The 17,689-nt window shown below is 46.1% G+C and overlaps 4 pseudogenes; all 4 read left to right on the top strand.

Moving 5' to 3' along the window:
* The first annotated feature begins 7,793 nt into the window (after window positions 1-7,793).
* On the top strand, window positions 7,794-7,848 carry LOC147747024 (U7 small nuclear RNA; annotated as a pseudogene).
* Window positions 7,849-10,843: 2,995 nt separating this feature from the next.
* Window positions 10,844-10,898, top strand: LOC147747023 (U7 small nuclear RNA; annotated as a pseudogene).
* Window positions 10,899-13,895: 2,997 nt separating this feature from the next.
* Window positions 13,896-13,950, top strand: LOC147747022 (U7 small nuclear RNA; annotated as a pseudogene).
* Window positions 13,951-16,948: 2,998 nt separating this feature from the next.
* LOC147747021 (U7 small nuclear RNA) lies at window positions 16,949-17,003 on the top strand (annotated as a pseudogene).
* The last annotated feature ends 686 nt before the right edge of the window (window positions 17,004-17,689 follow it).

Genomic DNA, 17,689 nt, shown 5'->3' with positions numbered 1-17,689 from the left:
TCTTCCGGTGAGGAACGAGGTGATCCATTCAAGTGCTTTTCCTTGGATTCCGATGTTATTGAGGCGTTGTAGAAGGGTGCTGTGGCAGACTGTGTCGAATGCTGCAGAGAGGTCGAGGAGGATGAGGGCGACTGTGTCTCCATTGTCCAGTAGAGTTCGAATGTCGTCTGTTGCTGCGATGAGGGCGGTCTCAGTGCTGTGTTTTGCTCGGAAGCCAGATTGTGAGGGGTCGAGGGATTTGTTGGCTTCGAGGAAGGCGGCGAGCTGGTTGTTGACGGCTTTCTCGATGACTTTGGCCGGGAATGGAAGAAGCGAGATGGGGCGGTAATTTTTGAGTTCGGTGGGGTCCGCTGTTGGTTTTTTCAGAAGGGCGGTGAGTTCAGCGTGTTTCCAGTCTTCTGGGAAGGTAGCGGAGTTGAAGGAGCAGTTGATGACGTCTCGGAGGTGCGGTGCTATGACGGAGTCTGCTTTGTTGAAGATGTGGTGAGGGCATGGGTCTGTGGGGGATCCAGAGTGGATGGAATTCATCAGGCAGATGGTTTCCTCAGTGGAGATTGGGTTCCAGGCGTTAAGGGTGTTTACGGGGGGAAGATGGTCAGCAGATGGTAGGGTGGGTTGGTTTCCGGGTTGGTTGTCAAAGCTGTTGTGGATGTCTGCAATCTTGTTGTGGAAGAAAGAGGCTAGGGAGTCGCAGAGGGTTTGAGAGGGGGTGATGTCGTTGGAGTTGGCCGAGGGGTTGGAAAATTCCTTGACGATGTAGAAAAGTTCCTTGCTGTTGTGGGCGTTGTTGTCAAGTCGATCCTTGAATGCTGTTTTCTTGGCTTTTCGGATCAGTTGGTGGTGAGTGCGGGTGGCGCTTTTGAAGGCGTCCTTGGTGCTGGTGGTTGGGTCTTTTTTCCAGGCCTTTTCAAGGGAGCGGCAGAGTTTCTTGGATTTCTTAAGATCATCGTTGAACCATGAGGCCTTCTTGCTGCCAGGTTTGCTTTGACGTTTTTTCAGTGGTGCTAAGGTGTCGGCGGTGTTGGATAACCATAGGGTGAGGTTGGCGGCGGCTTCGTTGGCGTTAGAAGAGAGGGCTGGGGAGTTTAGAAGGAGCGATGCGGAGATTTGGTCCGTGGTGATTTTGTTCCAGTTTCTTTGCAGGGTAGGTTGGGAGTGGTTGATGGGTTTCGGCTTGTTGTAGGTGAAGTGAACGCAGCTGTGGTCGGTCCATAGGAGATCCGTAGTGTGGCTGAAGGAGACATGATTGCTGGAAGTGAAGATGGGGTCGAGTGTGTGACCTGCGATGTGGGTGGGGGAAGTGACTAGTTGTTTAAGTCCGAGGTTGGCGAGGTTGTCCACGAGGGTGGCGGTGTTGTGGTCGTTTATCTTTTCAAGGTGAAAGTTGAGGTCTCCCAGAAGAATATAGTCTTTGGAGGGGAGTGCGTGTGGAGAGATGAAGTCCGTGATGTCTTCACTGAATTTTGCGCGGGGTCCTGGTGGTCTGTAGAGGAGAGTGCCTCTGAGTGTGGTTTTGGGGTCGATGTCGATCTGGAAGTGAAGGTGTTCGGAGTTGGCGAGGTTGGTGTCAGAGCTGGTTGAGATGCGGATAGATTTCTTATGGACGATAGCGATTCCTCCTCCTGTGTGGCTGGTACGGTCTTTGCGAGTGATCTTATAGTCTTCAGGGATGGCAATGGTGATGTCTGGTGCGGAGGAAGCATTCATCCATGTTTCCGTGAGGAAGGCGACGTCTGGAGAGAAGGTGTCTAGTAGGTTCCATAGGTCAATGGCGTGCCTGTGCATCGATCGGGTGTTGAGAAGGATGCATTGTAGGTGGTTGGGGTCGGGAATCTGTGGTGTAGTCGTAGCGGAGATGTTGTCGGTGCCGCTGAATTTGCAGGAGTAGCATGAGAAAGGTCCATGGGTGTGTCCAGGAGCGGCTCGGACGCAGGTGGGGGCGCGACCGGGGTTAAGGGCTAGGAGGGTGGCGGCATCGTAGGTAACGCGGGGGGGCTGGGCAGCGCGAGGGGCAGGGGGTCTGGCGCTGGGCGCGGTCCAGGCGCGGACGGGCGTAGACGGGCTTACCTTTGGCGCACCTTCGGCGCGGGTTGGGCGCGGTCGCTGCGCGTGGACGCTGCGCGCGGGAACTACTGTCATATATGGATAGTGGAGGGGGAGGGGCGAGGGCGGCTCAGCTGGGAGGCGGGGCGGGCTCCAGGGATCACGACAACAACAAAATGGAGGCGGAGGGGGGAGCACAGCGTCGCGCTAGTCGGAACGCGCAAATATAGTGAAAGCGGCACGTATAATTAATGAAATAACAAAAAGAACAGCTCGGCAGGCAGGCACACAGCAGGCAAATGCAATTAGGCAGAAATCAAGGGCAAAGGCGGTACAACGATACCGAGTACAGTGAAAGCGGCACGTATAATTAATTAAATAACAAAATGAACAACTCGGCAGGCAGGCACACAGCAGGCAAATGCAATTAGGCAGAAATCAAGGGCAAAAGCAGCACAACGATACCGAGTGTCACGAGGGGACACTGGGGAGCGACCACTCAGCCTGAGGGACAGGAGCGAGTCACGGCGCTCTAAGGTTCTGCAGCGCTGATCAGGTCAGTGGGAGGGCGGCTCAGCTGGGAGGCGGGGCGGGCTCCAGGGATCACAACAACAACAAAATGGAGGCAGAGGGGGGAGCACAGCGTCGCGCTAGTCGGAACGCGCAAATATAGTGAAAGCGGCACGTATAATTAATGAAATAACAAAAAGAACAGCTCGGCAGGCAGGCACACAGCAGGCAAATGCAATTAGGCAGAAATCAAGGGCAAAGGCGGTACAACGATACCGAGTACAGTGAAAGCGGCACGTATAATTAATTAAATAACAAAATGAACAACTCGGCAGGCAGGCACACAGCAGGCAAATGCAATTAGGCAGAAATCAAGGGCAAAAGCAGCACAACGATACCGAGTGTCACGAGGGGACACTGGGGAGCGACCACTCAGCCTGAGGGACAGGAGCGAGTCACGGCGCTCTAAGGTTCTGCAGCGCTGATCAGGTCAGTGGGAGGGCGGCTCAGCTGGGAGGCGGGGCGGGCTCCAGGGATCACAACAACAACAAAATGGAGGCGGAGGGGGGAGCACAGCGTCGCGCTAGTCGGAACGCGCAAATATAGTGAAAGCGGCACGTATAATTAATGAAATAACAAAAAGAACAGCTCGGCAGGCAGGCACACAGCAGGCAAATGCAATTAGGCAGAAATCAAGGGCAAAGGCGGTACAACGATACCGAGTACAGTGAAAGCGGCACGTATAATTAATTAAATAACAAAATGAACAACTCGGCAGGCAGGCACACAGCAGGCAAATGCAATTAGGCAGAAATCAAGGGCAAAAGCAGCACAACGATACCGAGTGTCACGAGGGGACACTGGGGAGCGACCACTCAGCCTGAGGGACAGGAGCGAGTCACGGCGCTCTAAGGTTCTGCAGCGCTGATCAGGTCAGTGGGAGGGCGGCTCAGCTGGGAGGCGGGGCGGGCTCCAGGGATCACAACAACAACAAAATGGAGGCGGAGGGGGGAGCACAGCGTCGCGCTAGTCGGAACGCGCAAATATAGTGAAAGCGGCACGTATAATTAATGAAATAACAAAAAGAACAGCTCGGCAGGCAGGCACACAGCAGGCAAATGCAATTAGGCAGAAATCAAGGGCAAAGGCGGTACAACGATACCGAGTACAGTGAAAGCGGCATGTATAATTAATTAAATAACAAAATGAACAACTCGGCAGGCAGGCACACAGCAGGCAAATGCAATTAGGCAGAAATCAAGGGCAAAAGCAGCACAACGATACCGAGTGTCACGAGGGGACACTGGGGAGCGACCACTCAGCCTGAGGGACAGGAGCGAGTCACGGCGCTCTAAGGTTCTGCAGCGCTGATCAGGTCAGTGGGAGGGCGGCTCAGCTGGGAGGCGGGGCGGGCTCCAGGGATCACAACAACAACAAAATGGAGGCGGAGGGGGGAGCACAGCGTCGCGCTAGTCGGAACGCGCAAATATAGTGAAAGCGGCACGTATAATTAATGAAATAACAAAAAGAACAGCTCGGCAGGCAGGCACACAGCAGGCAAATGCAATTAGGCAGAAATCAAGGGCAAAGGCGGTACAACGATACCGAGTACAGTGAAAGCGGCACGTATAATTAATTAAATAACAAAATGAACAACTCGGCAGGCAGGCACACAGCAGGCAAATGCAATTAGGCAGAAATCAAGGGCAAAAGCAGCACAACGATATCGAGTGTCACGAGGGGACACTGGGGAGCGACCACTCAGCCTGAGGGACAGGAGCGAGATATGATGTAATGTGGCACAACCGCCCAGGGGGCTCACGGGGGGGAGGGGTAGCTATCTTCTATAGGAAGACCCTGTTAGTTGAGAAGCTGCTATCAGAGACAATTGACCTGACTGATTTGCTTGGGGTAAAGGTCACTGTGCACAATGTGTGCTGGGTGATTATGTCAGTCTATCGCCCACCCAATTCAACTCCACTCTTCCATGATTTATTCTGCCCTATTATATCTGACTTATGTTCCAGATATACGAAAATTCTGGTAACAGGAGATTTTAATTTACATTGGGATAAACCCAACTGGGACCTGCCCACGCGCCAGCTGGACACCTTATTGTCTGCGGTGGGTTTTAAACAAATTGTGGATGTCCCCACACATGAGAAAGGCCACACTCTTGACCTTGTGTGGACCACAGATGCTAGTCTAACCCTTAAAGACGTAGCCCCTTGCATTTGGTCTGATCACCACTTGGTATCCTGTGAGGCCCGCATTAAAACCCGGAAATGGGCCGAGGTTGATCTAGCATCCCTGACTAAGGTGCTCCCGGTAGCATCCCAGGTCGTAGATCTGGGACGTAGCCTGGACCGTGAATACTCTGATCTAACTAGGAGCATGACCCGGGCCATTGACCAAATAGCGCCGGTGAGAACACAGCCAATAAAGCGATCCGGTAAAGGAGCTCCCTGGTTTACGCCAGCCTTAAGGGAAACAAAAAGAAAGCTTAGAGCTCTGGAAAGAGTGTGGAGGAAAACCAAGCAGGATACTGACAGGAAACTCTATAAAGCCTCCCTCCATCAATATAAAAACCTTATGACCCAAGCTAAAGCGGACCACTTTGAGTCCCGCCTAAGTAAGGCAGCAAATATTCAGAAAGAGACCTTTAAAATACTGGCAGAGTTGAGTAAAAAAACAGATAACTCCAAGGCCCCCATTGATTGTAACACCTTTCAGGCTTACTTTTTAGAGAAGGTGAAGATCATCATCCAGGAGATAAAGAACGGGGTGGTAGTGGGGACTGCTATAACATCAGCACCTGAGATCGTAACCGACTGCTCCCTTGAAATGTTTCCAGAGATGGATGCATTAATTCTGGAACAGCTGATGAGTAAAATTAAATCCGGCTCCCCAGCTGATCCATGCCCACCTGAGATCTTCCGTGTTGCGCGCCCCTTATTGGAGTAATGTATCATCTCCCTCCTCAATAGATCATTAGATACGGGGTACCTACCGGTTAAGCTTAAGGAGGCGCGTGTAAGACCTCTACTGAAAAAGTCTGGATCGGATCCTGCGGTGCTAAAGAATTACAGTCCTATTTCCCAGCTGCCTTTTCTCTCAAAATTCTTGAGCAGCACGTATTAAAGTCCCTGTCCCTCTATCTGGAAACTCATCATCTACTCCATGAGCGACAGGCAGGTTTCCGAGCTCATCACAGCACCGAGTTGGTGATGCTCTCGGTGTTGGATGAACTAAGAGGCATGGCTGACTGCAAGAAACCGAGCGCCCTGATTTTGCTGGACTTATCAGCGGCGTTCGATACTGTCAGCCATGCCTTGCTTTTGGAAAGACTGAAAAACTTTGGGATTAAGGGCCTGGCCTTTCAATGGTTGCAATCATTCCTTACAGGAAGGACCCAAAAGATACAACTGGGGGACGAAACATCTGAGATAGGGATTTTAGAGTGCGGGGTGCCACAGGGGTCCGCCCTGTCCCCGCTTCTATTTAATCTCTACCTGCAACCATTGATTGCTTCTCTGGCCACCATGGGCTGTAAAGTCTTTAACTACGCGGACGACACGCAATTGCTGTTAAGTGTCGATGACACCATGGCCGCACAACTCCAAGCTCAGAACATCTTGCGGTTCACAGTGCAATGGATGACGGATAACCTGCTAAAAATTAACCCTGACAAGACTGAGGTACTAGTGATCCCATCCACTACCTAACCTTGGTGTGATCTTTATTGGCCCACAGAGTTAGGCCCTGCTCCAAAACCAAGCCCGTTTGTAAAGAGCTTGGGGATCAAGCTGGATGATGATCTGTCAATGGCCCCTCAGATCTTTGCGGTTGTGGGAAGTTGCACAAACATCATTCGGCAACTGCGGAAGTTGATTCCTGTCCTCTCACAGTCCATGATGCGATCAATAGTAGCAGCCACCATCATCTCCAGAATTGATTATGGTAATGCCCTTTACCTTGGCCTACCTAAAACTCTGACCAGTAGACTTCAGGTCATAATGAATGACGCTGCCCGGTTGATCTTCAGACTACCGAGGAGATCTAAAGCCACTCCCCTACTACAAAGTTTGCATTGGCTCCCTATTAAAGAAAGAGTGGAATTTAAGAACTTATGCACGGCCCATAGGGCAATCTATGGCAAGGCCCCAGCCTACATCAAAGATCGTCTGCAGCTTTATTGCCCTATGAGAACACTTCGATCTTCAGACTCCCAACTACTGGTCTGTCCTCGCTACAGGTTAGTGACTAAGGGAGGGAGAGCTTTTTCAGTGCTAGTTCCTCAGCTATGGAACAGGCTGCCGGAGGTGCTGCGCCGGGAAGGGAATCTATTACGATTCAGGAAGAGCCTAAAAACATTACTGTTCAGCAAAAGCATGAGCACAGTATAATCTAGCTATGACCTCAGTTTCCATCTTGCTAAGTTATTGTCTGTTACCATCTTTCCAGGCGCTTAGAGACCTGCAGGTGATTAGGCGCGTTATAAAACCTCACTAACAATAACAATAACAATAACAATAACAATAACAATTTCTGCTCATTACTCCATGTAAAGACCAGGGGCCAGACTTACAAGAACTGGCGCATCTCTGCGTATTAGCAGAGATGCGACAGCTACTTTGCGTGACAGAAAAACTAACCTTGCGCCACCATGGATGCGCCGCATTTACAATGCGGTGCACCGTGGCGCAAGGATAGACAGATGTGTGACGCATCCTTTGTCGGAAAGGCAATGCATTGTTGAAATCAAGTCGTAAGCACGACACAACTCCAGCAATGGTCAGGAATGCCTATTCCCATCATGCTGCGTCACTCCTTACACCTGCTTCAAGCAGGCGCAACGTTGCGACGCAGTGGTGTCATAAAAGAGACTCAGTGAAATTTTGTAGATTTTACTGTGTCACTTTTACGAGGCTTCCTTGCGACGGAACGCCCACCTGGCATACATTACACCTTGGCGCATGTACGCCAGAGTGGTGTTTGGTTTGTTGATGACAGATCTCAAGCAGGGCGTGATCGTAGTACTTATATTTGCATATTTTCTGTGCAATGCCATCAACTTCTTTTCTTTATTTTTCTGAGGTAAATTGTCAATTTTTACTTCTGTTAGTACTCTCAGATCTTTCACTCCTTCCCATTTTAATCAAAGTGAATATATAAATTATGACCATTATAAAAGTAGGTGCTACTTAGTCCTACGGCGTGCAATTACAACTTTGCATGTTAAGAATTTAGCTCTTTACTATTTGTCTAGAAGGTTCCTCTTAAAGAGGAGCCACCTATTGATGGTTAATGAAAGATCTGGTTAAAATCTTTTGTACTTATCTAAACTGAAACGGATTGCTGAATAGTTATATCATATTAATTAAATGTTAATATACTCTTTTCATTAAGAAGCGGAGTATACATTGAATTTTGTTTCGTCGATATTGCTAACTATGTTAATGAATGGGAGATGTTGCCAGTTGATTTTGTAAACACAAACGAAAACAGCCAGTCTCGTCCTTGTTTGCCGAAATTGCACAATTTTACCTTATTTTGAAAGCCTGGATTTTTTTAGTCCATGTAACTTCCATTCTAGATTTGCTGCTCAATAGAATGCTTTGTGAGAAGTTGTCTCTCCAGGCATCAATAAATGATTACAAGCTTAAAGTTAAACAAAACAGACTTGCAGAGTGTAAAGTAGTGGGCCACGGGCCCACTCGTTGAAGAAACAGTGACACTAGTGACATGGGTACTTACCTAACTGACCACAAGTTAGAGCACCTGGTACTTTTTAGGTTCCACCTGCACAGCTGTGCTTGTGAAATCTATTGTTTATATTATAACCTTAAAAAGGGCCTTTCATCCGTAGCCTCTCTTTCCTGGCTTCTGTGCTTGCCACTTACTTTTCCTCCAATCTATTGGTTTTATCATGTTGCCTGCATTTACAAAGGCTTGTTTCTTGTCTGCTTCTCTTATCAGTTTCCGTGGCCAAAATACTTTTAACATCTGCTTTGGTGCCACTCTTTTTTCAGAAAGTCACCCTCTTTTCTGCTTTTTCGTCTTAGAAAGTATATATATAGCATCTGGAGAAAGTGATTTGCCCAGAATCATAGGATGTTGCGCTGCCGAGACGCAAACAGGGATCCCCAGCTCTCGAGTCAGCAGCTCTGGCCACTGCACCACATCCTCTCCACTCCTGTGTTACTTGTCAGGGAGGTACTTTCTTTGTCCCTAGCGATGAGTGAAGAAAACAGCATTAAATTCATCACACAGTCCAAACAGATGCATCACCAATGCTTGTATTGACAGGGTCACCTGACTGGTGACGCCTGTGTTGTATGTGTGTGTTTGAAGACAATTCTGCTAGGGAGGGGCAGATAAATGACATGTCCAGCAGAACATCTATCAGAAATGGGATTAATGGTGCATTCTACAACACTTGTTTCATTATATATTGAAATGTCTGTGTCTACTGAGGGTTAAGACACTCAGGGGCATATTTACAAGCTCCTGTTAGCTGCCGGAAATTCACTTTCGGTGATGGTCCGGCGGCGCACACTGCAGGGCCATATCTACAAGGTCATTTAAAGCCACCCTACGTGGATTTTATCATGGCCTAGTAGATATGGACTGAGGCAATGCAGCTAAAGTTGCTGTGTTGCTTCACCCTGCAATAAGAAGGCGTGCAATGGGCATTATGGTGGGTGTTCCCACGTATCACCCATGGTATTGACTTCCAAGAATTAATAAACCTGGGAATACGTCAAAAGGCTACACCTCCTAGGGGAGGTGTAAGTGAGACGCAAAGAGGAGAAATACCTTAATTTCTTCTCGCTTTTCCTTTTTCGATGTGTGCTGCATTCTTCAGCACACATAGAGGAAAAACGCCTCTCGTAATTGTTTTTGTGCAGGAAGGTGTCTCTTCCTGCACAAAAACAGTCATCCCTGCAATGCAGGCACCCTTGCACCATGGTGCAAGGGTGCTTGCGTTAGCACATGGCAGCCCATTGTGCAGCAGCGCAGTGAAAAGGACAGGAATGCACTTATCTCATAGATTACTGATTCTGCTGGTCCTTTTCTTTTGACTCAGGGCAGCGCATTAAGATTGTTTGCGGCGCTGCCCTAAGCGCCAAAACCTCATAAATGAGGCCGCTAATTTGAAGAGCTTGGCTACATTTTATAGCTCATTGTCTAAAGTTCCCCTCAAAATTTTCCTCTCCCCTTGCCTTGCGTCTCGCGCCTCCACTAAAACATTAAGCGGTATATTTACATGGAAAGAAATTGAGAGCGGCGTTAGCATTCTTGGTTTAATAGCACGCTCCGCCACTTTTGGAAATGCACGACTAAGGTATTTACAAGAATACTCTGCAGCCCTGTGTTTCCGCACACCCTGCCACAAATTACAGCTGCCTAGCCCCAATGCAGGCACCCTTGGACATAGTGCAAAGGTGACTGCTATGGGGGAATGATTGCTTATGTGTAGAAAGGGATACCTTTCTGCACATAAACAGTCATGCATGGCGTTTTGTTGTTTTTATATGTGCTGCATAATTCAGCACACATAGAAACATCATAAAACGAGGTGATGTAAAGCATTTCTGCTCATTACTCCATGTAAAGACCAGGGGCCAGACTTACAAGAACTGGCGCATCTCTGCGTATTAGCAGAGATGCAACAGCTACTTTGCGTGACAGAAAAACTAACCTTGCGCCACCATGGATGCGCCGCATTTACAATGCGGTGCACCGTGGCGCAAGGATAGACAGATGTGTGACGCATCCTTTGTCGGAAAGGCAATGCATTGTTGAAGTAAAGTCGTAAGCACGACACAACTCCAGCAATGGTCACGAATGACTATTCCCATCATGCTGCGTCACTCCTTACACCTGCTTCAAGCAGGCGCAACGTTGTGACGCAGTGGCGTCATAAAAGAGACTCAGTGAAATTTTGTAGATTTTACTGTGTCACTTTTACGAGGCTTCCTTGCGACGGAACGCCAACCCGGCATACATTACACCTTGGAGCATGTACGCCAGAGTGGTGTTTGGTTTGTTGATGACAGATCTCAAGCAGGGCGTGGTCGTAGTACTTATATTTGCATATTTTCTGTGCAATGCCATCAACTTCTTTTCTTTAGTTTTCTGAGGTAAATTGTCAATTTTAACTTCTGTTGGTACTCTCAGATCTTTCACTCCTTCCCATTTTAACCAAAGTGAATATATAAATTATGACCATAATAAAAGTAGGTGTTACTTAGTCCTACGGCGTCAAATTACAACTTTACATGTTAAGAATTTAGCTCTTTACTATTTGTCTAGAAGGTTCCTCTTAAAGAGGAGCCACCTATTCATGGTTAATGAAAGATATGGATAACAACTTTTGTTCTTATCTAAACTGAAATGGATTGCTGAATAGTCATATTGCATTAATTAAATGTTATTATATTCTTTTCATTAAGAAGCGCGGTATACATTGAAATTTGGTTTGTAGATATTGCTCACTATGTTAATAAATGGGAGATGCTGCCAGTTGATTTTGTAAACACAAATGAAAACAGCCAGTCTTGTCCTTGTTTGCCGATCTTGCACAATTTTACCTTATTTTGAAAGCCTGGATTTTTTTAGTCCATGTAACCTCCATTCTAGATTTGCTGCTCAATAGAATGCTTTGTGAGAAAATGTCTCTCCAGGCATATATAAATGATTACAACAAGCTTAAAGTTAAACAAAACAGACTTGCAGAGTGTAAAGTAGTGGGCCACGGGCCCACCCGTTGACGAAACAGTGACACTAGTGACATGGGTACTTACCTAACTGACCACAAGTTAGAGCACCTGGTACTTTTTAGGTTCCACCTGCACAGCTGTGCTTGTGAAATCTATTGTTTATATTATAACCTTAAAAAGGGCCTTTCATCCCTAGCCTCTCTTTCCTAGCTTCTGTGCTTGCCACTTACTTTTCCTCCAATCTATTGGTTTTATCATGTTTCCTGCCTTTACAAAGGCTTGTTCCTTGTCTGCTTCTCTTATCAGTTTCCGTGGCCAAAATACTTTTAACATCTGCTTTGGTGCCACTCTTTTTTCAGAAAGTCACCCTCTTTTCTGCTTTTTCGTCTTAGAAAGTATATATATAGCATCTGGAGAAAGTGATTTGCCCAGAATCATAGGATGTTGCGCTGCCGAGACGCAAACAGGGATCACCAGCTCTCCAGTCAGCAGCTCTGGCCACTGTACCACATCCTCTCCACTCCCGTGTTACTTGTCAGGGAGGTCCTTTCTTTGTCCCTAGCGATGAGTGAAGAAAACAGCATTAAATTCATCACACAGTTCAAACAGATGCATTACCAATGCTTGTATTGACAGGGTCACCTGACTGGTGACGCCTGTGTTGTATGTGTGTGTTTGAAGACAATTCTGCTAGGGAGGGGCAGATAAATGACATGTCCAGCAGAACATCTGTCAGAAATTGGATTAATGGTGCATTCTACAACACTTGTTTCATTATATATTGAAATGTCTGTGTCTACTGAGGGTCAAGACACTCAGGCGCATATTTACAAGCTCCTGTTAGCTGCCGGAAATTCACTTTCGGTCACGGTCCGGTGGCTCACACTGCAGGGCCATATCTACAAGGTCATTTAAAGCCACCCTACGTGGATTTTATCATGGCCTAGTAGATATGGACTGAGGCAACGCAGCTAAAGTTGCTGTGTTGCTTCACCCTGCAATAAGAAGGCGTTCCATGGGCATTATGGTGGGTGTTCCCACATATCACCCATGGTATTGACTTACAAGAATTAATAAACCTGGGAATACGTCAAAAGGCTACACCTCCCAGGGGAGGTGTAAGCGAGACGCAATGAGGAGAAATACCTTAATTTCTTCTCGCTTTCCTTTTCCTATGTGTGCTGCATTCTGCAGCAAACACAGAGGAAAAACGCCTCTCGAAATTGTTTTTGTGCAGGAAGGTGTCTCTTCCTGCACAAAAACAGTCATCCCTGCAAAGCAGGCACCCTTGCACCATGGTGCAAGGGTGCTTGCGTTAGCACATGGCAGCCCATTGTGCGGCAGCGCGGGGAAAAGGACAGGAATGCACTTATCTCATAGATTACTGATTCTGCTGGTCCTTTTCTTTTGACTCAGGGCAGCGCATTAAGATTTTTTGCGGCGCTGCCCTAAGTGCCAAAACCTCATAAATGAGGCCGTTCATTTGAAGAGCTTGGCCACATTTTATAGCTCATTGTCTAAAGTTCCCCTCAAAATTCTCCTCTCCCCCTGCCTTGCGTCTCACGCCTCCACTAAAACATTAAGCGGTATATTTACGTGGAAAGAAATTGAGAGCGGCGTTAGCATTCTTGGTTTAATACCACGCTCCGCCACTTTTGGAAACGCACGACCAAGGTATTTACAACAATACTCTGCATCCCTGTGTTTCCGCACACCCTGCCACAAATTACAGCTGCCTAGCCCCAATGCAGGCACCCTTGGACATAGTGCAAAGGTGACTGCTATGGGGGAATGATTGCTTATGTGTAGAAAGGGATACCTTTCTGCACATAAACAATCATGCATGGCGTTTTGTTGTTTTTATATGTGCTGCATAATTCAGCACACATAGAAAAATCATAAAACGAGGTGATGTAAAGCATTTCTGCTCATTACTCCATGTAAAGACCAGGGGCCAGACCTACAAGAACTGGCGCATCTCTGTGTATTAGCAGAGATGCGACAGCTACTTTGCGTGACAGAAAAACTAACCTTGCGCCACCATGGATGCGCCGCATTTACAATGCGGTGCACCGTGGCGCAAGGATAGACAGATGTGTGACGCATCCTTTGTCGGAAAGGCAATGCATTGTTGAAGTAAAGTCGTAAGCACGACACAACTCCAGCAATGGTCAGGAATGACTATTCCCATCATGCTGCGTCACTCCTTACACCTGCTTCAAGCAGGCGCAACGTTGTGACGCAGTGGTGTCATAAAAGAGACTCAGTGAAATTGTGTAGATTTTACTGTGTCACTTTTACGAGGCTTCCTTGCGACGGAACGCCCACCCGGCATACATTACACCTTGGAGCATATACGCCAGAGTGGTGTTTGGTTTGTTGATGACAGATCTCAAGCAGGGCGTGGTCGTAGTACTTATATTTGCATATTTTCTGTGCAATGCCATCAACTTCTTTTCTTTAGTTTTCTGAGGTAAATTGTCAATTTTAACTTCTGTTAGTACTCTCAGATCTTTCACTCCTTCCCATTTTAATCAAAGTGAATATATAAATTATGACCATAATAAAAGTCGGTGTTACTTAGTCCTACGGCGTCAAATTACAACTTTACATGTTAAGAATTTTGCTCTTTACTATTTGTCTAGAAGGTTTCTCTTAAAGAGGAGCCACCTATTCATGGTTAATGAAAGATCTGAATAAAAACTTTTGTTTTTATCTACACTGCAATGGATTGCTGAATAGTCATATTGCATTAATTAAATGTTATTATATTCTTTTCATTAAGAAGCGCGGTATGCATTGAAATTTGTTTTGTAGATATTGCTAACTATGTTAATAAATGGGAGATGTTGCCAGTTGATTTTGTAAACACAAACGAAAACAGACAGTCTTGTCCTTGTTTGCCGATCTTGCACAATTTTACCTTATTTTGAAAGCCTGGATTTTTTTAGTCCATGTAACTTCCATTCTAGATTTGCTGCTCAATAGAATGCTTTGTGAGAAAATGTCTCTCCAGGCATATATAAATGATTACAACAAGCTTAAAGTTAAACAAAACAGACTTGTAGAGTGTAAAGTAGTGGGCCCTGGGCCCGCTCGTTGGAGAAACTGTGACACTAGTGACATGGGTACTTACCTAACTGACCACAAGTTAGAGCACCTGGTACTTTTTAGGTTCCACCTGCACAGCTGTGCTTGTGAAATCTATTGTTCATATTATAACCTTAAAAAGGGCCTTGCATCCCTAGCCTCTCTTTCCTTGCTTCTGTGCTTGCCACTTACTTTTCCTCCAATCTATTGGTTTTATCAAGTTTCCTGCATTTACAAAGGCTTGTTCCTTGTCTGCTTCTCTTATCAGTTTCCGTGGCCAAAATACTTTTAACATCTGCTTTGGTGCCACTCTTTTTTCAGAAAGTCACCCTCTTTTCTGCTTTTTCGTCTTAGAAAGTATATATATAGCATCTGGAGAAAGTGATTTGCCCAGAATCATAGGATGTTGCGCTGCCGAGACGCAAACAGGGATCAACAGCTCTCGAGCCAGCAGCTCTGGCCACTGCACCACATCCTCTCCACTCCTGTGTTACTTGTCAGGGAGGTCCTTTCTTTGTCCCTAGCGATGAGTGAAGAAAACAGCATTAAATTCATCACACAGTCCAAACAGATGCATTACCAATGCTTGTATTGACAGGGTCACCTGACTGGTGACGCCTGTGTTGTTTGTGTGTGTTTGAAGACAATTCTGCTAGGGAGGGGCTGATAAATGACATGTCCAGCAGAACATCTGTCAGAAATTGGATTAATGGTGCATACTACAACACTTGTTTCATTATATATTGAAATGTCTGTGTCTACTGAGGGTAAAGGCACTCAGGGGCATATTTACAAGCTCCTGTTAGCTGCCGGAAATTCACTTTCGGTCACGGTCCGGCGGCTCACACTGCAGGGCCATATCTACAAGGTCATTTAAAGCCACCCTACGTGGATTTTATCATGGCCTAGTAGATATGGACTGAGGCAACGCAGCTAAAGTTGCTGTGTTGCTTCACCCTGCAATAAGAAGGCGTTCCATGGGCATTATGGTGGGTGTTCCCACATATCACCCATGGTATTGACTTACAAGAATTAATAAACCTGGGAATACGTCAAAAGGCTACACCTCCTAGGGAAGGTGTAAGTGAGACGCAAAGAGGAGAAATACCTTAATTTCTTCTCGCTTTTCCCTTTTCTATGTGTGCTGCATTCTTCAGCACACACAGAGGAAAAACGCCTCTCGTAATTGTTTTTGTGCAGGAAGGTGTCTCTTCCTGCACAAAAACAGTCCTCCCTGCAATGCAGGCACCCTTGCACCATGGTGCAAGGGTGCTTGCCTTAGCACATGGCAGCCCATTGTGCAGCAGCGCAGGGAAAAGGACAGGAATGCACGTATCTCATAGATTACTGATTCTTCTGGTCCTTTTCTTTTGACTCAGGGCAGCGCATTAAGATTTTTTGCGGCGCTGCCCTAAGCGCCAAAACCACATAAATGAGGCCGTTAATTTGAAGAGCTTGGCCACATTTTATAGCTCATTGTCTAAAGTTCCCCTCAAAATTCTCCTCTCCCCCTGCCTTGCGTCTCGCGCCTCCACTAAAACATTAAGCGGTATATTTACATGGAAAGAAATTGAGACCGGCGTCAGCATTCTTGGTTTAATGCCACGCTCCGCCACTTTTGGAAATGCACGACCAAGGTATTTACAACAATACTCTGCAGCCCTGTGTTTACGCCTGCCCTGCCACAAATTACAGCTGCCTAGCCCCAACGCAGGCACCCTTGGACATAGTGCAAAGGTGACTGCTATGGGGGAATGATTGTTTATGTGCAGAAAGGGATACCTTTCTGCACATAAACAATCATGCATGGCGTTTTGTTGTTTTTATATGTGCTGCATAATTCAGCACACATAGAAAAATCATAAAACGAGGTGATGTAAAGCATTTCTGCTCATTACTCCATGTAAAGACCAGGGGCCAGACTTACAAGAACTGGCGCATCTCTGTGTATTAGCAGAGATGAGACAGCTACTTTGCGTGACAGAAAAACTAACCTTGCGCCACCATGGATGCGCCGCATTTACAATGCGGTGCACCGTGGCGCAAGGATAGACAGATGTGTGACGCATCCTTTGTCGGAAAGGCAATGCATTGTTGAAGTAAAGTCGTAAGCACGACACAACTCCAGCAATGGTCAGGAATGACTATTCCCATCATGCTGCGTCACTCCTTACACCTGCTTCAAGCAGGCGCAACGTTGTGACGCAGTGGTGTCATAAAAGAGAATCAGTGAAATTTTGTAGATTTTACTGTGTCACTTTTACGAGGCTTCTTTGCGACGGAACGCCCACCCGGCATACATTACACCTTGGAGCATGTACGCCAGAGTGGTGTTTGGTTTGTTGATGACAGATCTCAAGCAGGGCGTGGTCGTAGTACCTATATTTGCATATTTTCTGTGCAATGCCATCAACTTCTTTTCTTTAGTTTTCTGAGGTAAATTGTCAATTTTAACTTCTGTAAGTACTCTCAGATCTTTCACTCCTTCCCATTTTAATCAAAGTGAATATATAAATTATGACCATAAAAAAAGTAGGTGTTACTTAGTCCTACGGCGTCAAATTACAACTTTACATGTTAAGAATTTAGCTCTTTACTATTTGTCTAGAAGGTTCCTCTTAAAGAGGAGCCACATATTCATGGTTAATGAAAGATCTGGATAAAAACTTTTGTTCTTATCTAAACTGAAATGGATTGCTGAATAGTTATATTGCATTAATTAAATGTTATTATATTCTTTTCATTAAGAAGCGCGGTATACATTGAAATTTGTTTTGTAGATATTGCTAACTATGTTAATAAATGGGAGATGTTGCCAGTTGATTTTGTAAACACAAACGAAAACAGCTAGTCTTGTCCTTGTTTGCCGATCTTGCACAATTTTACCTTATTTTGAAAGCCTGTATTTTTTTAGTCCATGTAACTTCCATTCTAGATTTGCTGCTCAATAGAATGCTTTGTGAGAAAATGTCTCTCCAGGCATATATAAATGATTAAAACAAGCTTAAAGGTAAACAAAACAGACTTGTAGAGTGTAAAGTAGTGGGCCCTGGGCCCACTCGTTGAAGAAACAGTGACACTAGTGACATGGGTACTTACCTAACTGACCACAAGTTAGAGCACCTGGTACTTTTTAGGTTCCACCTGCACAGCTGTGCTTGTGAATTCTATTGTTTATATTATAACCTTAAAAAGGGCCTTTCATCCCTAGCTTCTCTTTCCTGGCTTCTGTACTTGCCACTTACTTTTCCTCCAATCTATTGGTTTTATCATGTTTCCTGCATTTACAAAGGCTTGTTCCTTGTCTGCTTCTCTTATCA

Source organism: Lissotriton vulgaris, chromosome 1_1 (genome assembly GCF_964263255.1).
Source record: "Lissotriton vulgaris chromosome 1_1, aLisVul1.2, whole genome shotgun sequence".
Taxonomy (NCBI): Eukaryota; Metazoa; Chordata; class Amphibia; order Caudata; family Salamandridae; genus Lissotriton; species Lissotriton vulgaris.
Note: the sequence above shows the minus strand (reverse complement) of the source record. Positions and strands in the feature narration are given on the sequence as shown.